This window comes from Peromyscus californicus, unplaced genomic scaffold, assembly GCF_007827085.1.
Source record: "Peromyscus californicus insignis strain IS unplaced genomic scaffold, ASM782708v3 Scaffold_7__1_contigs__length_154581171, whole genome shotgun sequence".
Taxonomy (NCBI): Eukaryota; Metazoa; Chordata; class Mammalia; order Rodentia; family Cricetidae; genus Peromyscus; species Peromyscus californicus.
In genome coordinates this window covers 154,470,843-154,486,881 of record NW_026294595.1, presented here as the reverse complement: position 1 = coordinate 154,486,881, position 16,039 = coordinate 154,470,843, and the positions used below count along the sequence as shown (strand labels likewise).

The following is a 16,039-nucleotide window of genomic DNA, read 5'->3' as shown; positions in this document are numbered from 1 at the left end:
GAGACACTGCCAGCTGCCACGATGAGAAACAGCATGTGAAGATACCGGTAAGCCACGAGCCACGTGGCAAGGTATAGATTAATAGAAATGGGTTAATTTAAGCTGTAAGAACAGTTAGCAAGAAGCCTGCCACGGCCATACAGTTTGTAAGCAAAATAAGCCTCTGTGTTTACTTGGTTGGGTTTGAAAGGCTGTGGGACTGGCAGGTGAGAGAGATTTGTCCTGACTGTGGGCCAGGCAGGAAAACTCTACCTACACAAAATACCAAGATCTTAAAATCATCCATACCCTAGAGGGTGGTTCTTATCTATCAGTGATAACAAAGCCAATAAGCATCTCAGAATAAGAGCAGAACATAGACCTTTCCTCACACCCCCTAGAAACAGAGCACACAGTTCAGCAAAATGCTGACACCCAAGTCAGAACTTCGTATAAAAGAACCTGAAACCAGCATGACACAATTTGCTTCCTTTGTCCAGGAAGTTTCTTGCAACAATAAGTCAGCAGTGTGAGGTTATGCTATGGTCCCTTTATCTACACTGGGACCTACATATGGCCAGGTCCTGCCCTATGGACTCTACATGCTATGCCCTTAGTCTACTGTCTAGACTCTGTAAAATCCATACCCCACACTAAGTTGAACAGCATGCAGGACCAATCAGTCCGAGGAGAACCCTGCCCAAGAGTGTGGAGATCAGCAGTTATGCTTTCCACAGATTCACAGTGGTACCATCAAGCCCATAGCTCATGCTGACCTGACCCTAGGGTCACCATGCCCTCTAATACTTAACACCTTTGTCCATAAAGTGTAAGTAGTTACTTGGAGATTGAGAAACATTTGGAGGAGCCCTTAGTGATACTTGAGGGAAGCGTTGGTAATGGCGCCATCATAACGTTTACCATCAGAAGTTGACTGAGGAAGAGGTTTTGATCAAACAAGATCATTTTGGGGATTCTCGGGTCTGTAGTGAGCTCATCTGAATCCTACCTATCTCTCTATATAAACAGCCTCCATATCAGAGAACACACTGCTCAGAAAACAGCACCCTGTGGCCGAGGTAGGGTGTTGATTGTAATCTCTGTTGGAGACCTTGAGCTCTCCATGCTGACCATGACCTCTGTGTTTGTCCCAAAGCAGTCCCAGATCCACAGTTACAGGACTTTGTGCAACAAACAAACTCAGCAAAGCAATCAGGGCCTGCTTAGCCTGAGCCACAAGGAAGGCAGTTATCCTTCACAAGACCAAGACTTCCATACAAGCTAGGAGGTCAGAACACAAACACAGCCCAGTTATCTCTAGATGATGGGGCCTACAACCTTCTGCTCAACTGTCTTGTAGACCCAGGCCTGGGAGCATCATTCCTGGGAAGAGCACAAAAACTGACCTGCTGGTTCCTGTCTCAGGTTTTGGACCCTGGTACCCCACTGTACACCCTCATGGAAGATAGGACCTCTTTGATTTTTCTTGGATCACCTTGACTCAAGACAAGTCACCTGCAGAGCTTGTTCCTCTGAGGACCACAACAGATTGACTGGGGGAACCTACTAAGGGAACCCTCTCTTTAAGGAAACCCCTTTGGCCCTTCCATCTCCTATTGGAGGGCTTGGTTCCCAGCTGAGTACATCAGTCCATCTGACTATTGACTGGGGGATCCTAGTAGTATCATTGCCACCCATTCCTCTGAAGCATTGAACCTTTTTTTCCCCACTCTTCAGCAGCCTGAGGCAGAATGTGTAAAGCACAGTTGGTCTGGACCTCACTCCTTTCCCTGTCACACCCTTCCCAAAGAGACTGTGTGCCTCCAAAGACATGTGATGCTCCTGCCTGGCCAGCCTCTGCTGGTCTCCCAGACAGACTTCAGAAGCCCTCTTCTATCCCCCTCTCTCTCTGTCCACAAAAGCTGCTGCTGCCCATGTGACCAAAGCTTTCTGGATCTCACTGGGACTGCTTCTGATCTCTCCAGATGTATTTTATGCATGTTTGTTTTTGTTAGTTTGTTTGCAAAAATTGACAAAATGAATATAAAATTCACATGGCAATTCAAGGAATATAGAGTAGCCAAAACAAAATTTTAAAGAACAAAATTGGAGACCTCATACTTCTCTGTTTCAAAACTTACCATAAGACTAGATTTAACAAGATAATAGAGTCTGAGTATCCACACAGAAAGGACATGCAGATAAATAAGATAGACTCAAAGGTACAAAAGTAAACTTTGTATTTTTATCAACATATATTCAACAATGGCACTTGAATAATTTAGTGGGAAGAATAATCTTTTTTAACAAATGTACTGAGACAACTGGCATCCAATAGAATGAAGCTAGATGTCATACAGTGCAAAAAAAATGCAACTCACAATATATCACAGATCTATCTATAATACTAAAATTTTTAGAAACCCCAAGAGAAAACCCTCCTGACTTTGGATTAGACAATGATTTATTTATTGTATACAACACTAAAGTAATAAACCAAAATCGTGCATGGCGGCACATGCTTATATCCTAACACTGTGAAGGCTGAGGCAGGAAATCACAAGTTCAAGACCATCTTGGACAGCATAGGAAAATCAAGTCTCAAAAAAAATTATATAGGTCTGAAGAGATGACTCAGTGGTTAAGATTACTTGCTATTCTTGCAAAGTATCTGGGTTCCATTCCCAGCATCCACATGGCAGTTAACAACCATCTGTAACTTCAGTTCCAGCGAATCTGATGTCTTCTTCTGGCCTCTTTAAGCACTGCATGCACCAGCTGCACAGACACATGCAGACAAAACATCCATACATATAAAATAAAAATAAATAAAATTTTAATTGATATATATTGGACTTTTTCTGGCTAGTTTTTTCTCAACTTGACATAAGCTAGTGTTATCTGAGAGGAGGGAACCACAATCAAGAAGATGCCTCCATAAGACTCACCTGTAGGCAAGCCTGTGGAAGAGTCACTTAATTAGTGATTGATGTGGAAGGGCCCAGCCCATTGTGGAAGGGGCCACTTCTGGACAGGTGGTACTGGGGTATATAAAAAAGCAGACTGAGCAAACCATGGGAAGCAAGCCAGTAAGCAGCACTCCACCATGGCCTCTGTTTCAGTTCTTGTCTCCTGGTTCCTGTTTTGGGTTTCTGCCCTGATTTCTCTCAGTGATGTGATATAACCTGAAGAGTTGTAAGATGAAACAAACCCTTTTCTTCCCAAGCTGCTTTTGGTCATGGTGTTTTATCACAAAAAAAAAAGAAAAAAAAACCTCTAACTAAAACAAGTTTCATCAATGTTTAAAACATTTGTCTTCAAATAATATTGTCAAAAAAAATTCTCCTAGACTGCAAGAAGATGCTTGCAAATCACATATTTGATAAAGGATTTGTGCTAAAAATAAAAAAAACTCTTACAACTCTTTAATAAGACAAATGAACTACTTAAATATTCAAAGAATTTGAAAAGACATTTCTCCAAAGACAATATATAAATGGATAATAAACATATAAAAAGACCTCAGCATTGCGTCATAAATTAAATGCAAATCAACTGTGAGGATATCACTTCATTCTCACTAAGATGGTTAGAAAAAATCTAAAACCAGACAAGTATAAGTTACGATCTGTAGAAACTGGAATCTCCATTGTTGCTGATGGACATGTAACATAGCAGTCACTTTGAAAATATTCTGGCAATTCTCAAGGTATTTTTTTAAGATTTATTTTTTATTTTATGTGTATGAGTGTTTTACCTGCATGTATATCTGTGCACCGTGTACATGCCTGGTGCCCACAGAGTTCAGAAGAGGGCATCAGATTCCCTGGAACTTGAGTTAGGAATGGTTGTAAGCTACCATATGAGTTCTAGGGACCTAGCCCAGGTCCTTTGCAAGAGTAACAAGTGCTCTAAATTACTGAGCCATCTCTCGAACTCCAATTATCAAGATGTAAAATATATTACCATCTAACCCAACAATTCTATTCCTAGATATCTGTGGTGGTTTGAATAAGAATAACCACCACAGGCTCATAGATTTGAATGCTTAGTCACCAGAGAGTGGCACTATTTGAAAGGATTAGAAAGATTAAAAGATATGGCATTGTTGAAGGAAATGTGTCACTGGCGTGGGCTTTGAGGTTTCAAAAGCCCATGCCAGGCCTAGGCCCTCCCTCTCTGCCTACAGATCGGGATGTAGCTCTCAGCTACTACTCTAGCACCTGATTTCATGTCACCATACTCCTTGCCATGATGATAATGGGCTTAACCTCTAAAACTGCAAGTAAACTTCAAATTAAATGTTTTTTCTCATAAGAGTTGCCTTGGTCATGGTGTCTCTTCACAGCAATAGAACAGTGACAAAGACAATATCTACCCAAGAGAAATGAATAATGCAAAATATGATCACATGGCATTTGTCAATAAAAAAGAATGGTGTGCTCATATACTCTACATGTAGGCAAATCTTTAAAAAATGATCACTAAAAGAAGTCAGACACAAAAAAACACATGTCCAGAATAGGCAAGTCCATAGTATCAGAAAATAGACCCATAGTGGCCTGGGACTAAGAGGAAAGGTGCAAGCGGGAATAACTGCTTATGGTAAAAGGTTTCTCTTTGGGATAATAAAAGTGTTCTAAAATTAGATTGTGGTGATGGATGCACAACTCTATAAATCTGCTAATATCACTGACTTAAATAGGTCTAATAAGTGAACTGGAGTTACACGAAATTACATTTCAGGCCAGGCATGGTGGCACACACCTTTGATTCCCAGCACTCAGGAGGCAGAGGGAGGCAGATCTCTGAGTTTGAGGTCAGCCTGGTCTACAGAGTGACTTCCAGGACAGCCAGGACTACACCGAGAAATCCTGTCTGGAAAAACAAAAACAAAATTATATTCTAATAAAACTGCTGTTTAAAAAAAAAAGTCAGTGGTGCATACAAGTGTCCCAAGCAGGACTTGCACACACATATACAATCTCAGAGTAGACTCACAGCAGGAGACAGGCTCATAAACACTGGCTTTCTACCTGGTCAGGGGAGGAAGACACCGTTTACAGAGTCTTATGTGCTGCCAGACCCCTGAGAGTAAAAGATATGGAAGGAACTCATTCCAGCACCTTACAGAGTGAACTTAAAAGATAGGGTAGAGATTCAAATTTCAGTATGAGGCTGCCTAGGGGAGAAGATTCTAGATTCACTTCAGTAGAATTATTGAGTGGATGTTTACATCAAAAAATAATATTCTGGGTGCTGGTGAGACAGTTTAGTGGTTAAAATCTCTTGCTGATCTTACAAAGGAACCAGGTTCAGTTCTCAGTACCCACATGGAAGTTCATAGTCATCCCTAACTCCTGTTACAGGTGGGTCTAAAATCCTCTTCTGGCCTCTGCAGGCACCAGCCATGTACATGGGGCACATACATACAAGCTTACACATAAAAAAATAAATAAATAAATCTTTTTTTAAAAAAAATAGCATTGTGACAATAGGAACTGCCCAGAAGAGATAAACTTCCTCCCATAGGTGTGTGAGTCCCAGGTCTTGAAGACATGCCAACAACTTGTGGGCTACCTCTGGGGGCTGCTGTACAATGCAAAAGTTCCAGCATGCCACCTTTGGTTTTCTATCCTAGGCCTGAGAACTTATGTCCAGATTCATCTTAATCCATAATGACCCAGGGAATGCTGGACTAGGGATTCAGGGAAAAGATGATTATATAGAAGTGCTGTGGAATGGGCCACAGAGAACAGGTGAAGCCTGCCTATCCTGTTCCTTGCCCAGGGACAGTTGTAGCTCCACGCAGTCAACATGAGCCAAGGGAGACAGCTGCTTCTGCAAGCCAGGAAGTCCCATGACAGATAGTTACAGATGAGATGCTCTTCTGTTTCTGCCAAAGCAGTGTCAGGGTACATCAGTAGTTAATCTGTATCTGAGCAGAAGGTTGGACAATCATGCCTGATGATCAACAAGGCATACAGAAGTATCCCTGCACCTGCCTATGCAGTCCCTGCCTGAAGAGGTAGCTTCCCAAGCCATTCTTAAGTTGTTCTATAGAGCAAGGCTGGGCAGCTGAACCCTAGAGTTAGGTATAAGCTTATATCTTGCTGTTCTAAAGGTGAAAAACTTCCTACCTTTTATCTCAATCCTTCATCTTCCTCTTTTTGCTACTGTCCAAGGGTTAAGGCACAGCCGAGAAAAGCAAGAAGGAAAAATCAAGTAAAATAATAAATAATATAAAGGCCACAAAGCTGGCCACAGCTCACTTTAGACTTTGGGAACAACTCCCTGGGACCCTAAGAAGACAAGACCCTAGAGATAATGACCTAACTCTACCATTTTACAGTGGGCTACTAAGTTGAACCCAGCACTGGGGCCACAGGCTAGTGTCTATTCTCTAGCACAATGCTCTAAGAAAAGAAAACAAGAAAAACAATGGGGGAGGTAAGGAGCATGCACTGGCCAATCAGGAATGACCTGAGCATCAAAGGAAGGCTGATGAAATTATACATATGTCCTTAAAAATTAACAAACTGAGGGGTCTGGAGAGGTGGCTGAAGGGGTGATTAGTGGTTAAGAGCACTGGCTGCTCTTCCAGAGATCCTGAGTTCAATTCCCAGAACTCACATGTTTGTTCACAACCATCTGTAACTGTAGTCCCAGAGGATCTGATGCCCTCTTCTAGTGTCCAGATGTACATGCAGATAAAACACTCATATTCATAAAAACATATAAAGTAATAAATCTTTAAAAACAAAATGACAAAAATTAACAAACTGAGAGTCTAAGGGAAGAGGATGCCTCCACAGTGTCTAAATGCTTCCTTCTAAAAACTAATTAATTGTAGAAGGAAAAGAGTGATATTGGGGACACACTGGAATGTCCCATCTGAATTGAGTATAAAGTTGGCATGTCAGAACAAGGAACATGAGAGTCAGGCAAAGAGAAAAGAATTTCACTTTGGTGTTCCTATGCAACCTAAGTTTAATCACAGGCAATGTCAAACAAACCCAAATTGAAGGGCATTCTTCCAGTGTTCTTCAGAAGGCTCATCATCATGAAAGACTTATTGTGGAAGTCATTCCTATTTCAGACTGACCAAGGTAAGACAATAGGATACAGCACACTGCTCAAGGATCTGAAAACTAAGCCAGCAAAGACAAGGGGGTTTTCCCTGAAAGATACACCTGCCAGCATCCCTAGCAGCATACTCTCAAGGGGGTCAGAAGAAATGGTTTTGTTCTATACTTGAAACATTTCTGTGGGTTTGAAATTGTTTCAAAAAACCTAAAAATTTAAATAACATGGATAAGAAAAAATAATTTAAGTTACGAGTGATCAGTAGAGTCCTCTGTGAAGAAGTAAGATTGAAGTAGGACAAGAGGGGAGTCTTTAGGCACAACCCAACCCCTTAAGCACCTGCCCTCTGTGGAGGCCCTTCTTTGCCCCTCCCCCTGCATTGGCCTCTAACTCACAAATCTGCACAGGCCCAGCTCCTCTGGTCTTTTTTTTGAATTGCTGCTTGGAACTCTGCTTCTGGCCTAGTGAAAATCCAGAAACCACCCCCAGACCAGAAAGTATGGTAGCCCGAAAGTGTAAGAGTAGGATGGGATCCTAGAAACTAAGGATTTCCTGGAGGTTGCCTGGCTGCTTCCACCCATACAAACTCTTTTGGACCCTTGTCTCCCTGCCATCCCTCCTGGAGTCCCTGAAGCTCCAACCCTTCCAACCCTGGAAGAATACAATTACAATAGACATTTCTGGCTCTAACCTTGGTAGGTAGGAGCAGACAGATCCAGGGACAAAATAGCTTCTGCCAGGAAACAAACAGGGCTGAGAGGGAAACCAGGGCAAGTTCTGCTTTTTCTTTCCTGACTTTTTTTTTTAATAAAACTGGAATCCAAAGAGAAGAATGAAGACTTGCTGAGTGGCGCAGACAGATCTGCTTTTGCTGAGTTCAGGTGAAAACGAGAGAAGAGAGAGGTGGGAGCAGGGGAGTCGGGAATTCTATAGCTTTGCACATTTCTCTCATTATTTTGCTTCTAAATCAGCCTCTCTGGTACTTTCTCTATTCAATAAAAGCCAAATACAAGCCATGTCCCCTAATCTCTCCAACAGCAGCTCACTGCTGAGAAAATAATACAGATGTAACTTCCAACACCACACACTTTCTTTTTCATTTATATGCAAATAGTGACCTTTCACCCAGGCTGTCTCAAAGAAGTGTTTCCTTAAAAATGCAAATAGCATGTTGCAGACAGTTACTATGGCTGAGTCTTTCTTATATTATTATCATTATTTCTTTTAACCTTACCAATGCTGCAAAAACAACAACTAAACTGCTCTGCAGTAATAATGACTTTTCAAACCAAATCATAGTACTGGCTCTTCAGGCGGCATGTCACTGGAGGCTGCCAGCAGAAAAGAAAGATGTCCAACCTAGGCAGCAGTGTTCCAAATAGACAGTGTCACACTGCTTTTACCCATCAGCGGCTGTGATAGTGGACTGCCACGTGGCCAGGTCTCAGCCCCAACAAAGTGCCTAGACACCAGTAGGACTATTCTGATGCACTCAGTCTCAAGTAGAGCTCCACACTCAGCCCTGACCTGCACTGGGCTGCAGAGAACTCAAGATGCTCTTGGAGCCTCAACTGTCACCATGCAAAAGCTACCCAGAACAGTAAAGGTGGAGATTCTAGAAAGAAGTGGCTCCCAAAAGCCACTTAGGGCAGCAGGAAATGTGCTAAAGAAGAAGCTAAGAGGAAGAAGAAACAAGCACAACCAACTTACTCAGAGGCACTTCAGAACTCATTCCTGATTGACACCTTGATCAGGCGAGCCCATGGATTGTGGACAACACCAGGGGAAATGCCTGCAGTTTCCCCTGAAGAGTTGGATAGGTTAGGAAAGCAGGTGGTAGATGGTCAGGCTGATAGCTAGTCTCACTGAGTCATGACCAGAAACACCTTTTCAAACCAAGTAAAAATAGACTTGCTATGTGAACTCTGAGGCCAAGCATAGGCCCTGCTCTTTTCTGCAGGACAGAGAGGCAGGTGGAATTCAGAACTACACGTGCTAGTGATATCTCAAAGGATGTCCTGGTTCTAAGACCAAATAGGCAGCTGTGTCTAAACTGGAATTCTTTTTTTTTTTTTTTTTTTTTTTTGGTTTTTTGAGACAGGGTTTCTCTGTGTAGCTTTGCGCCTTTCCTGGAACTCACTTGGTAGTCCAGGCTGGCCTCGAACTCACAGAAATCCGCCTGGCTCTGCCTCCCGGTAAACTGGAATTCTTATCCAGGAATACCAGAGCAGTCTAGCTCAGAAAGGAGCAGGCTCTATCTCTTCTCTCCCTTGCCTTGAAGTACTAGGAGGTGATAGTTTTAAAAATAGCCTCATTTTCCTCCTTCCATCCCAGTTTCTCTAATTCTAAGACCTCTTCTCAAATTCAAATTTGGCTAAAGAAGTGCAAGCCCAGGCAGCTACATCCTGCCCACAGCCTTACCATCGTGCCCTAAAGTGACATCACTACTGCAAATTTTTAGGCTTAGCACTATGGAAAGTGGGTACTAATTTTCCAAACAGGACACAAGTGCTCAGTACAGATGCCAACAGAAAGTTTGGGAGAAAACACAAATATGTCAAAACTTCCATTAGCCTTGTCTCTTGAGGAACTGACTGGCAAAGAGAATGATGTCCAGTATGAGGGGTTAACAATGAGTCTACCAGGTCCCTGAATCATAACCCTCTGCACTAACTCTCAGCTCCCAAAACCTTCAAGGGTTCTATAGGAAAAGTTGAGTTCTAACTCTTGATCAATAACAATTTGTGTTCATACCCATTCTACACAGTACTAAATACCACCACACTGGAGCCAGGCACACAAGCAACCTGACAACAACTCAAACCACATAGTACCCACATTCCTCTTCCTCATACCTGGGTCATATGTCATCATTCCCACCTTGCACAGCCATCTTGCTCAATGTGACCCTAGGTGGCCTCTGCATATTCACACTAACCTTCTAAAAACCTGTCTACTTTCACTTTCATGGCACAGGCAATGTTCCCAGGCCACAGTCTCACATTCTCACAGGGACTCAATTCTCCCTGGATGCATCTACACAAACCCAAACCCAGCTCATCATTGCCTGTACACAAAACCATATTCTTGAAGATAAGGCAAGCTACTTTGCAGAGACTCTCAGAAGATCAGGGGTGTCATAAGACCCCAACACTATATCTGACAAACTCTCCTCTTTCTAAAAGTGGGTCTAATACAGACCAAGCATATGTTCTGGCTGAGCAGATTAAAATGTCTTCTGAACCAGGCATGGTGGTATATGCCTTCAATCCCAGCACTCAGGAGGCAGAGATAAACAGATCTCTGTGACTTCAAGGTGTCTACATAGTGATTTCCAGGACAGCTAGGACTACATAGACCATGTCTCACAAAACCAAAAAATAAGGAGCTGGAGGGATGGCTCAGGAGTTAAGAGCACTGGCTGCTCTTCCAGAGCACTGGGATTCTATTCCCTGCACCCATATGGCAGCTCACAACTGTCTGTAGCTCCAGGACTAGAGGATCTGATGCCCTCTTCTGAATCCTACAAACTAGACATGCATGTGAAACATAGACACACAAGTAGGCAAAATATCCATACACATAAAACATTAAAAAAATAGTAAAATAAAATAAAATGTCTTCTGTACTCATTCATTATTTCTTATTAAAATAACATTGTTGTACTCATTACTTCTTATTAAAACAACATTGAATTTTTTTAAATGAAAAAAAGATGAAGCAATAGATGAAGCTGGTCTTCTTAGAAGAAAACCACACTCACTCCTAAAGGCATTAACTAAGAGAAGAGGTGAGTGAAAACTGCATTGCATGGGTTCTAAGAACAGTAGCTTGACAGAAACCTGAAATCAAACATTTTACTTCAAGTTTTATTTGGGTTTTTAAGTGGTATTTAGGGAAATTTAACATTATATGGAGAACACAAAATATGCAAGAACCTAAAATGATTGTCACTGAACCTTCTACCTGGAACCCTAGAAACTGCTCTCAGTTGAGCAGTAGACAGTCTGTGGAGTCTACAGAAAGCAGAAAATTTGGGGGATAGCAACAGCAGCTACCCTCTTCCTTTCAGAGAAAGTCAGCATCTTTATTTCTTTTTTTTTTTCTTTTTTGAAACAGTGTCTCATATATCCTATACTCAAATTTACTATAAAGTCAAGGATGACCATGAATTTCTGATCTTCCTGTCTCTAGTTCCCAAGTACTGGGATTACAGGTGTATGCCACCATATCCAGTTTATGCAGTACTGAAGATCAAACCCAGGGCTTCATACATGCTAGGCAAGCGTTCTGACAATGAGCCACACCCCTAGCCCTTCAATCTCCTAGCTTCCCCCACCCTCTGATCTGGGCACCAAACCGAGGATATTGTACTTGCTAGGCAAGCACTCTTTCACTGAGCTAAATCTTCCCCTCAAAAACCTCCTTGTGCTGCCCCCAAAAAATGTTTTTCCTATAAATTCAGACTACAAAATTCCAGTTAAAATTATGTCTGCAAGCACTCTTCCACTGAGCTAAATCTTCCCCTCAAAAACCTCCTTGTGCTGCCCCCAAAAAATGTTTTTCCTATAAATTCAGACTACAAAATTCCAGTTAAAATTATGTCTGTAACCAATGAACTTTTGATTACTTGTGAATAAGTTCAATGAAAAGCAGAAAGGCAGTCCTAAGACAAGAAGGCTTCTAGCAATAGAGGCAAGAAAGAAGTATCTGCTCAGGGCTCCACAGAGAAAGGCCAACAATGGCTCTAAACTGGTTTTCCAGGATTAGGATAACAGAGAGCAAGATACCTGAGTAATGTACCAGTGCCCAGAGTACCCATGAACCAGGACCACCAGAAGCAGCCTCCTCTGACACTCTCAACTCCCTGCCTCAGGTCACTCTGGGTCTAGTGTTGACCAAGATGTTCTGGCTGCTCTTGAACCCACCCCTACCTCCAGCCCAGGCAGTAGGATTGCTCTATCCTAAATAACCTATTTTTCCAAAGTATAGGTGCCCTTCACATGAGTTTATCCAGGAAGGACTCATTCCCTAACAATCTGCTTGCTTCCAGTGAGCAGCTATTGGAAGCCTAATAGCTTCCTGGCACTTTGTCAGTCTGTAGGCACCTCGTCTATTGTGTTCACTCAGGGCTGGGTCATACAAACCAGCATTCCAAGCAGTCCAGCTATTGCTGGGCTGGGCCATACCAGATGTGGCCTGCTGAGTTCTGAGCCAATCTTTCTACATGGCTGGCATTGGCCTCCTCTACCCCATGCCACATGCTCACATACAATATCACCCTTACCATCTTCTGCACATTTGATAACCAGGACTAAAGGAGGATCAGAGTTCCAAATAGAGGCAGTGAGAGGTCCAGGCAGCACCAAGTTAATGCTGCAACCAGCGTACAAGTCAGTATCCACAGCAGTCAAGCCTGCACTTCCATGCCAGCACACCCTGCCAGTCCTTCCTGACATCTCTGAACACTCACAAGTGTTCAAGCAGAAGCTGCCACAATACCAACACAGAAAAACTTTGTAGTTCCAAAAGTGAGGAAGGTCTTCTCAGAGCAGGCTTTCATTATGCAGCCCCTGAGAGTTTAAGACAATAGCATAAGATCTGGGGTTACCCTGAGGCTCACAGGCAATACCCTCAGTTGCTCTTCAAACAGAAGCAGTCCCCTGTCCTGAAGAAACTCCTAGGACTAAATCTGGGCTCTATAGTCCAAAAAGCATGGAAAGCATGTTGATCCAGGATGAAAAGGCTAACATATTCTTGAACTCTTGAAGGATGTTATTGCTCAGGCTTCTGAATCAACAAATTCCTTGAAGTCCAGCACCACCAAAGTGCCTGGGAATAAGGTATCCTTCCTTCCTTCCTACAAATGATTCCATGAAGCTGCTTCTTTCTTTTTTAAAGTAAACTGACTCAACCTGCCCTCTTCTGTACAAGGAACACAATTTGGGGAGCGGTAGGGTCATGTCTCAATTGACAGCAGCATCCCACTGGGTGCATAAGACTGTAATCTTTGCTTTCCATTCTTTTGTTTATTGCTAGTTAACACAGCCATATGAACTAAGGTGATAATCACAGTCAAAGGCCAATAGGAAGGAGTCCTAGTGGCAAGGAGCCTGGGCCTGAAGGGAGTCCCCACAGCTTGCCAGGTAAGGGCCCAACACCCTACACTGTTGGCACCTCAGAGGAACTAGCACATCCCCTTAGTACCAATTAGAGGCTCCCCTCTCAAGTTTGCCTCAACACCTTCCTGTTTTTGTTCACTTGGCCACTAGCCTCAGAGATATCCTCAGGACTAGGATTTTTCTTTTTAAAACATTGGGATAAAATTCATCCTTTCCCTCTCTCAAAATAACAATTAAATCATCACAGTCATTACTGTATTATTATTATTATTATTATTATTATTATTATTATTATTATTATTATTATTATTGCAGCTACACAGTTTGATGCCTCAAGACCAAACACATGTAATCTTCAAGTCACTTCTCAGAAGCTTTATTTCAGAAATCAAGCAACCAACTTTAACAGACAATGATGTCCACTGATTCAAAGGTGATGTTGAGACAAGCCTCTGTGACTCAAAGGAGCAGGCAATGAACAGCAACAGCACTGACGTACAAACTTCCCTATACTTGTTTATTTTCCTGATTCAAAAAGAATATAAATCTCATGAATGGAGCCAAGTTTATGCTTCCAGAACACACTTATGTATAATGCCATCACTGTGTTCAAAGCTCAAACTGACTTCCTGTTTTTAAATATGAAAATCCAGTTACACTGGCACCACAAACAACCATACCCCCCAAACAAACAAAAACACACAAGGAGGAACTGAGAAGAACAGTAACACCAAATGCTACCCATGGATCCCACAGACACATGCATCCTGGGTATTGCTCCTGAAGTTTGGAATGATGTGACAGGAAGACAAAATGCTCCCAGAATCATCTCTGCTAAGTACCTGGGGTGTGTGTCCCACCAGAAACAGCCAAGCTCCAAGTCCCTGCTTCAGATATGATCTGCTTATGGGGTCAGCATCCTTCCTGGACACAGAGCTTCTGGGTCCTATGGCCCAGGCACATCTGTGTTCCTTTTCCAGAAATACAGATAAAGTTTCTTGTCTTGATCCACAACGTCTTCCGTCCCTAATGCCTTTTCTGTCTGGCACACAACATGTCCATGAGAATCTCAGAAATGCAGGAAGGACAGAGAAAGAAGAGGAACACAGAGCCCAGGCAGATCGGGAGAAGAAAGCCCTGTCCTTCAGAACAATTTAAAAAGACATCCCCCAACCTGCTTTTTCTGCAAAGAGAGCCTTCTTAGAAATCCTCTCTGCCCTAGCCCTCCCCGTCTCTGTCCAAGGGGAAAAGCTAAGCCCTGAGTATCTGCCTTTGTCAGCGAAAGAACATAACATTGACTTACCTTTCCCCACAGCTATTGTCTGTCCTCTTTCAAAATGACATCACGGAAAGCAATCATGAAATTTACATGGGGGGGGGTGTGGGGGGAGGACGGGGGAGGGGAAGGCAGCTGCCTCCCTCACCGCAGTCACGTGTGGGGAAGCCTGTGTGTGGGTTTCAATTAAATATCTTCTCCCCTCAGTGTGCGAACTCCTAAGCCAGCTAAAGGCGATGTCTCATTTACTTAATGACCGCTCTCATTAGCAGCGGTGGCACGGGCTGGCGGAGGAGGCTCCTTTGTAAATACGCTACCCATGAACCCTTGGGGCTCCAATATATCTGTTTACTCTCTGAGGTGAAATAAATTTACAGTATAACATCAGAAAGATGGATCTGCCAAATTGAAGGTGAGAGGTGCTCCAAACCAGTAGACTTCCCATACACTGGTCAGAGCCTCATCAATAGAAGGTGCCCATATCTGCCTAAATAGATCTATAATCAATATGCAGCAAGACTGGGTTTTCTCAAATGTAAAACACACAAAAGATCAAGAAGCATTATGCCAACCATGTTCACTCCCCTCTTCTTTCTCTGCCAGTGGTTCAGTCCAATAATTCCTAATAGCAGCGACGGGAATGACAGATGCCCTGGGTTAGCATGGCTCTGGCGAAAGTGCTTTACAATATTTATTGGTGGTTAAGAATACAACCTTCCATCATAAAAAACAGATTGCAGAATTTATTTCTCAAATGAACTAAGAGTGTTACTGCATACAGAAGTACCAGGAGTTTAGGTGGATTTTTTTTTTCATGAATGATACCTAAGGCCAAAGATTAAAACAGTAAAGTATACTTACAAGGAACAGAGCAGAAAATATATTTTTCTACTGTTATACTTTCCCTTTTTGTTTTAAAGTTTTAAATTCTAAAAATGTCCCAAAGAGTACTAAGAAATCCCTAAGCACTGTTATTCTGACACTAAAAACATAAATTCACTCTCTGCAAGGAACTATCGAAAAGTCATCAAGAAGAGAAGCCTCTGGAACACACACCCTAGGAATGCAACCCGCCTGTCGACTTCCTAATCTGCCAGTTCTTGGTTTTTCTCACATTCAGGGCTGAACACAGAAACAACATCAAGAGACATCCAGGGTGCTCATTTGTTCCCTCAAAACTCTTCCTTGCACTGACAAATCAGAATCACAGTACTGGAAATTGCACTGGGAAACACAAGAATGAAAACTAAATTGAGACCCTGAGAAGACATCACCACTACAACTAGAAAACAAAACATGCACAGCTCAGAAGGTATTTCAGGTTTTAATAGGAAACAAATATTGTTTCCTGGCAAGTTGTGCAGGAACACAATGTCCTGTTTGATTATCATAGATAGGCTTGGGCCCCAGAAATATGAGCAAGGTAGAGTAAGAATATTATCTTTCTCAAGGAGAGCAGGTTGTAGGGACCTTCGGGAGTGTTAGCAGAAGCCTCTCTTTTGTGAACAACTATTTTTAACATGTAGTTCTCTATATGATTCATAAACTAGAGAGCTTCATTCAAAAAATCAAGTAA

The 16,039-nt window shown here is 42.4% G+C and overlaps 1 protein-coding gene across 7 annotated transcripts in view; it reads right to left on the bottom strand.

The window, feature by feature from the left end:
- Positions 1-14,799, bottom strand: part of Myt1 (myelin transcription factor 1) — a 62,929-nt gene extending 48,130 nt beyond the window's left edge. For 3 of the 7 annotated variants that reach the window (XM_052724139.1, XM_052724137.1, XM_052724138.1), the window contains exon 1: positions 14,491-14,796. The gene's annotated coding sequence lies outside the window, so the exon portion shown is untranslated. Of the gene's footprint in view, positions 1-14,029; positions 14,375-14,490 lie in introns of those variants that run through there. The other 4 variants (XM_052724133.1, XM_052724135.1, XM_052724140.1 and 1 more) reach the window with 3 other exon arrangements.
- Between the last annotated feature and the right edge of the window lie 1,240 nt (positions 14,800-16,039).